The 8,031-nt window shown below is 44.6% G+C and overlaps 1 non-coding gene across 1 annotated transcript; it reads right to left on the bottom strand.

Moving 5' to 3' along the window:
* Positions 1 to 5,684: 5,684 nt before the first annotated feature.
* TRNAL-AAG lies at positions 5,685 to 5,766 on the bottom strand. Its single transcript has one exon. It is a non-coding gene; the product is annotated as a tRNA-Leu (tRNA).
* Positions 5,767 to 8,031: the final 2,265 nt, after the last annotated feature.

The raw sequence follows: 8,031 nt of genomic DNA, 5'->3' as shown, positions 1-8,031 counted from the left end.
AACCTCCACCCCCCAGCACAAACCATGGAACACATACTTCACAAAACCAGTGTGCCACACAATCACAGCCCTCAAGGCAAAATAACATACCCAACATAGTAGTAATAGGTGACTCTGTAGTCAGGCACACTGACATCCCACTCACTAGGCTGAAAAAAGAGAAGGTTACTGTTAGCTGCCTGTCGGGTGCCAGGATCCACCACATAACACAAGCACTCAGGTCACTCCAGAACAAGTACAAATACAACTTTGTCATTGTCCATGTTGGTGTGAATGACCTGAGCCATACCTCCCTGGACTACATGAAAAGAGACATGAAAGAGCTCTCTGATCACGTAGCCCAGGCTGGTATGACCCTGACCCTGAGTAGCATTCTGCCCTCACCAAGAATGATACCACAGTATAAAGAAAAAAAAAATATCAATTTCAACAATTGGTTAAGTTTCTGGTGTCATTCAGAGGGGATCCAGTGTCTGCCTGCCTGGAATGGCATGCTCGACAAGCCACTCTGCTTTGCTAGAGACGGCTTGCACCTCTCACCCTTAGGCTTTCGAATACTGGCCAATGCTCTTATCACCCCCATAGTGCCTTTTTTAGGCAAGGCTCAAAAGACAAACCCACCACCATAAATAGCACAAGTAACAAAAATCTGAGGGTAATACTACTCAATGCCAGAAGTCTAAACCTCAAAATGCACGCACTTGAGGCACTCCTCAGTATGGAGAAAATCGATATATGTGCAGTAACAGAAACCTGGTTTAAGGCTCCAGAGAGCACCCCAGCACTACCAGGCTACAACTTATACCATACATTTCGGCCAGAGAACCTGGACCAAAATACAAAAGGTGGGGAGGTATTCATATTCATCAAGGATACCCACACCTCCAGGTTAGTGCCACAGCACGATGCTTCAGAGATTATCCACGTGCAAAAAACAATGGGCAAAACTGCAATTCAAATTGTAGCTTGCTACAGATCACCCACTATGTCCCAGGACCCCCATTCCACATGTCTGGAAACACTGGGTAATATAAAGGTCCTACAAAACACCCTAATATTGGGTGATTTCAACTACCTAAACATTAACTGGGAGAACTACTCAAGTACTAACTCCCTTGCCCAACATTTCCTAGAATTTATAAACTCAAATTCCCTGGATCAACTGGTCAACACTCCCACCAGAAGTGACAACATATTGGACCTGGTCATCACCAACATGGGCGACCGGTGTTCTGCACCAGAGGTCAACCCCTCGCTGGTTAGATCTGACCATAAACAAATCACTTTGGATATCCACATTCCACCCCCACCCCTGGGCAAGGAAACCACTGTGAATAAGTTTTCAAAAGCAAACTTCACATTACTTAAGACGGAGGTGGAAAGTTTCAAAGTCCCCATGCTAAAGGATAACTCTGTCCAAGCTGCTAAATCCTTTACTAATGCATTCTACAGGCACCTACAAGAATGCATGGATCGTGCTATCCCAAGCAAAACCAAGACTCACTCCTCCAAGAAAAGGAAACCAGTCTGGTGGACTCCTGCCATAAACAATAGTACAGAAAAGAGTAAAATCCCAAGAAGGGAAGACATCCCTGATCAGTATCGGCAAGAAACTACGATCCCCTCATAAAATCGTCCAAGGAGAGCTTTGAAAAAAAACTTGCCAAGGACTCCAAAGGTAACCACAAGGCATTCTTTAGCTATGTCAAGAATCTAAGTGGCAATGCTCAGATCTGCTTGGAGTTAGTGCAGAATAGCACAAAATACACTGAACCAACTGATATTGCCAACATCCTGGCATACAGGTTCAGTGCAAACTTCACAACCCTCTCACCCCCAAAAGGGCCCATAACCATACCAGAAGAATGTAGTGCCCCTGTAATCTTAGACACTCAGTTTAAAATAGCCCTCTCCAAAGCAAAAAACACAGCATCAATGGGACCGGACGGTCTCCCAGGCTGCATCCTACATGAGCTCAAAGACAAACTAACACCTCACCTAAACACACTGTTCAAACTCAGCCTCTCCACAGGCTACGTACCCATAGAGTGGTGCACAGCAACGGTTATTCCATGCCACAAAGGTGGAGCCACAACAGACCCCGGGAACTATCTCCCTATAAGCCTGACTAGCTTGGTCTGCAAGGCTATGGACTGCTTCATCATGGAACTCATTAACAGAGACATTGGGAACCTCAAAACACTGTACCCTACCCACTTCCCATTTGTTAAGGGCAGATCATGCCTCCTAAACTTGGTGGACTTCTTTGAGACAGTTACCAAGGCTATAGATGAGGGAAAGGTGGTACCTAGACCTTGCAAAGGCCTTCAACACCATTCCCCTTTCTTGTATTATAGACAAGCTCAACAGCCTGAACATAAACCCCTATGTCACAATTTATGGGGTGACATTTGGCTCACAGACAGAACCCACATGGTGAGAGTTGTGGGAGCTAGGTCTGACCCTAAACTGGTTACAAGTGGCATTCCTCAGGGCTCAGTCCTATGACCCCTCCTGTTCTGCACATACTTCTCAGAGGTACAGACAAGCACAAGAGGACTATGGCTGACCAAGTTCACAGATGACTGCAAACTAGGGGCTGTAATTGACTCACTGGCTGACACAGACATCCTCTAAAAGGGTTTCACTGAGACGGATACCTGGTGTCAAAATCATGGCCTCAAGCTAAATGCCAAAAAGTGCATAGTTATTCCCTTTGGAAATAACAAATACCCAAACACTACCACATAGGTGGTAGTCCCCTAAATACGGAAAATGCAATAAGGGATCTGGGGACCCAAGTAGACTGTAATCTCTCCTTTGATAATCACATTGCCAAAGTGGTTAGGAAATCCTTCTATGTGGCCCACCTAATCACAAAAGGGTTTGCATCCAGATCAAAAGAGGTCATTGTGCCCCTCTACTCATCATTCATCAGACCCATCTTAGAGTACAATGCCCCATTTGGGATGTATCTTACAAGAAACCTGCAACAGCTGGAAAGGCCACAGATGTACCTCACCAAGAGGATCACTGGCCTCAAACATATGCCCTATGCAGCTTGACTGAAGAAACTCCAGCTGTGCTTGGTTGCATACCGCCTGCTCAGAGGTGATCTCTGCCTGATATACAAGGCCATGTCCAACCCAGAATTAATGGACAAGCTCCACCTAAAGAAAACCTTATCCCCGCAAGCCACATGCTCTAGAGATCTAAACCTCACCACAACAATCAATAGGACATGCTGGAGGGATAGATTCCTGTCCCAGAGACTTCCCATGCCTTGAAACAAGATTCCAATCTACATTAGGCAGAGCTCCTCACTAGCACACTTCAAGAGAAACCTTGATGAGTGAATGGGAAACAGAAAGTTTACCCCTGAGATTACTTCAGTGGATTTGCTGGACAGAGGCACAGGGAACTAATCTAAGGGGGCGGTGAAAGCCAACACATTCTGGCTAGGCGTATAAATGACTTTGGGCAGATAGCCTAGTACCTACCTATGAACCTATGAACCTATGTGGCAATTCTCGGGTACATGTTTTTTCCCAAAGGGGATAACTATACATTTCTTGGCATTGAGCTTGAGCCCATGGCTCTGGCACCAAGCATCTGTTTCTGTAAGGCACTTTTGTAGAATATCCACATCATTTGGGGATTCAGTAATGGCTCCCAGTTTGCAGTCATCTGCAAACTGTGTTAGCCAGAGTCCTTTAGTGTTGGCCTGTACTTCAGAGAAGTAGATGCCAAACAAGAGTGGTCCCAGGACTGAACCCTGAGGTACTCCACTTGTCTGGAGCTGTATTTGGAGTTGGGTACTTTTACAGTGTGGGTTCTGTCAGTGAGCCAGTTGGCAACTCATCGAGTGACGTAGGGATTAATGCCTAGCTTAGTACATTTATCTACGATTCCAGAGTGGGGGATGGTGTTGAGGGCCTTGTGTGGACTGCCTTACCCTCATCCACAGCTCTGGAGACTGATTTGAAGTCAATCAGGTTCAGGAGACAAGATCGACCCTTCACGAACCCAAACTGGGTGTGGTCCAATGTTTGAAAGTTGCCAGTGTCTTTGTTTATAAGTTCCATGATAATACATTCCATGGCCTTGCATATCAGGCTCGTCAGACTGATGGGGCAGTAGTTCCAGGATCCAAGGTGGATCCCCCCTTGTTGAGTGGGATAACTGTAGCTGTGTGCCACTCAGTGGGCACGAAGCCTGAGGTTAGGCTATGATTAAACATGACACTTAGGTGAAGTGCCAGTTCATTTTGTAGTTCATGTAGTACACAGCCTGAGATGTCATCTGGTCCCATGGATGCTGTATTCTTAGCTTTGGAGAGTGCAATTTTTACCTTTGTGGCCGCTATTATCATAATTTGGCAACTTTTGGTATTGAGATGGGCCATTTAGGGGGTGAGAGGGAGGGTGAAGTTTGCACTGAATCGATCTGCCAAGATATTGGAAATATCCTTGGGATCAGTATATTTAATTCCATTCTCTTGTAGCTCAGAGCAGACCTGAGCATTGCCATTTAGATTCTTGACATAGCTACAGAATGCCTTGTGGTTGTCTTTGGAATCTTTGGCAATTTTATTTTCATAACTAGCTTTGGAGGATTTTATGAAGGAGCTCAGCTTCTTACTGGGGCTGGTAAGGAGTTTTTTGCATCCTGGGATTTTCCTCTTCTCTGCAACAGTTTCTTCCTTTTGTTGTAAAGTTTGTTTATGGCAGGGGACCACCAGATTGGCTTCCTTTTTTTGGAGGAGAGCATCTTGGTTCTATGTGGGATGGCATGATTCATGCACGAGTAGATGTGCTCATACAGTGTCTTTGTGTAGGATTCAGCAGTCAAACTTTCAGTTCCCGTCTGCATGGGTATCATGAAGTTTGTCACTTCTGACTTGAGTAGCATGAAGTTGGCTTTGGAGAAGTTTTTTATGGAGGTTTCCTTACTGGGAGGGGGGAGAGGGATGTGGATGTCAAGGGTGATTAGCTTATGGTCAGACCTGACCAACGAGGGGGTGACCATAGGTGTGGAGCATTGATTTCCCATGTTGGTAATGACCAGATCAGGAGCCCCTGGTGGGACTATGGATTAGTTGATCCAGGACATTGGAATTTATGAATTCCAAGAACCATTGGGCAAAGGTGTTTTTACATGAGTAGTTTTCCCAGTTAATTGCAGGGTAGTCAAAATCCCCCAGTATTATGGTGTTTGGTTGTATCTTAATATTTTCCAGTATGTTTGGAAAGGTGTAGTGAGAATCTTGGGGCATGGTGGGGGATTTGTAGCAAGCTGCAATTTGGATTGCAGTGTTACTTAGTGCTAGTTGCACCTGGAGAATTTCAGGCACATTGTGTTGGGCAACAAGCCTGGTGGTGTGAATATCCTTGGTGAATATGGACACTCCTCCATCTTTAGTGTTTTGGTCCTGTTTTGGTGGCTGAAAGGTTCATAGGTTCATAGGTTCCATAGGTTTATACTAGGCTATCTGCCCTAAGGCATTTATAAGCCTAGCCCAATTTTTTGTGGCTTACGCCACCCCTTATATGAAAAAATACTGTGCCCATTAGTTTGTTGTGCCTCTGTCCAGCAGTGACACAGATATGATTCCCGGGGTAAACCTACGATCTCCCATCCACAGGTCTAGATTTCTCTTGATAGGTTCATAGGTTAGTTATATTTGGCAGTGGTGGGATTCGAACCCACGCCCCCGAAGAGACTGGAGCCTTAATCCAGCTCCTTAGACCGCTCGGCCACACTACCTTGTAAAATGGAATGTACTGCAGTGGGACTCGAACTGGGAATGACTGCTCATAAGGCGAATGCTCTGCCCACTACACTATTGCTGTGTGGTAAGAGTTGTAGCCTGGCATTGCAGGGGTGCTCTCTGGAGCCTTGAACCAGGTCTCAGTTACTGCACAGATCAATGTTCACCATTTTTAGGAGTGCCAGAAGAGAGCGCATTTCGAGGTGTAGACTTCTAGCATTGAGTAGCATTACCTTCAGATTTTGCATGCTTGTACCTGTTACAGTGGTGGTTTTGTCCTTTGAACTATGCCTGAAAAAGGCAATATAGGGGTGGCGAGAGCCTTAGCCAGTAATCTGAATCTCAGGGGCGACAGGTGCAGACCTTCTCTGGCAAAGCATCATGGTTTGTCGATCATGTCATCCCAGGCAGACAGATACTGGATCCCCTTTGAATGACACCAGAAGCTTAGCCAATTGTTGAAGTCAATCATTTTGTCCTTATATTATGGTATAATTCTGGGTGAAGGCAGGTTGCTACTCAGGGTTAGGATCATAGGATCATACCTGCCTGGGCCACATGATCCGAGAGCTCTTCCATGTCTCTTTTCATGTAGTCCAGAGAGGTCTGTCTCAAGTCATTCACTCCAGCATGGACAATGACAGAGTCATATTTGTACTTGTTGTGGAGTGACTTGAGTGCATGCGTTATGTGGCAGATCCTGGCACCAGACAGGCAGCTGACTGTAATTTTCTCCTTGTACAGCCTGGTGAGTGGGACATCAATATGCCTGACTATAGAGTCACCTATGACTGAAGTGTTGGGTACTATTGTTTACTGTTACTGTGCTTATTTTGCTGTTTTTGTATTACCGTGGAGTTTTTTTCTCCCCGGGTCTCCGCTGAAAATGGGCCTTTGGCCCAGTCAGACATACTCGGTCAACAAATGTAATTAATAAATAAATAAATATGTTTACATTACTACAATATGGGACTAGGGTTGCCAGCTGTCCGTTTTTTGACCGGACTATCCGGTTTTAAGTGAAAATGTCCGGTGAAAAAAAAACATCAAAACCGGACTATTGAAGTCCGTTTTTTTTTTTTTTTTTTTGTGCAGTCAGGAGTCATCCGAGTCAAGGAAGACTGAAAAGTAAAAGAAAACTGAAACGTAATGCAAATTCAGTTAGCAGACACTGTCACACACACACAGTGCAAATTACTGCCACCGCCCTTGTTCTCTCTTCTTTTCCCTTTAAGTTGACTACTCCAGGCTAGGCTAGCAAAAAGGCAATACCCATACATAACCCACAACGCTTGCTAACTGTCTGTAGCCAAAGTTACACAAGCACAAATCCAAGTATTAGCAATAGCCACCGATATATGCAGATTTAGGACCATAGCAAAAATAACTTTAGATTGTATTGAAAGAATATAAAATTAGCTACCCAGTGATTAAATATACAAAACACATCGTTAACAAAAAAGACAAATACTGAAACGGTTGCCATGTTTGGCACTGTCTGTTATGCTTTAAGTGATTTAGCCTTGCATATAAACCTTTTCTTAGGGACGATCAGACCAGTAAGTACGTACATTCCATCCTTACTTACATCCTAATAGCATTATTTAAAGGGCAACAACATCCCCACAGTGGAAAACAACTTGCTCCTCAAGTCTTGCTGTTCCGTGATATAACTAGCCAAAATAATATATAACCGAATAAACAGATCACAATCTGCTTTGTTCACAGACACGAACCAACAACATCACTCACTTGACTTGAATCAATCACGATCATCACTCCAACCAAGTACTGTACTGGCCGGCTTGTCAGTTGTCATCATCAGACTCAGACATCAGCTGAGCTGACAGCTGTTCAGCTCATGCGTGCGTGCGTGCTTATTCCATTCACCAGTCAGTGTGGTGGAATGGAAATAAATCGCGCGAAAATTTTAAGCAGCTCCAGCGTGTGATTGAAGAGCAAGAGCCGGCCCAACTTGCCCAAGACTAGGGGGTGTGTGTCATCACCACCACCACAACCACGTACGCGGACTGCTAGGTCAGGTGACAGGTCAGTCAGACATCAGACTCACTCAGATTATTCTCTCTTTTTTGTTTTAATAAGTAAAGTAAGACATCACCATATAGGCTAGCACTGCAGCCTGTCCTCAATGACAAAATTAGTGGATGGTGGGTGGTAAAGGTAACCCAGACTGGGATTTTGGGAATAATGACAGATAAAGTTAAATTTATTTTATTTTAAACAAAATAATAATGATGTGA

This window comes from Protopterus annectens, chromosome 6.part0 (assembly GCF_019279795.1).
Source record: "Protopterus annectens isolate FY-2018-M chromosome 6.part0, PAN1.0, whole genome shotgun sequence".
Classification (NCBI taxonomy): Eukaryota; Metazoa; Chordata; order Ceratodontiformes; family Protopteridae; genus Protopterus; species Protopterus annectens.
The sequence above is the reverse complement of the archived record's forward strand: the minus strand, read 5'-3'. Positions and strand labels throughout refer to the sequence as shown.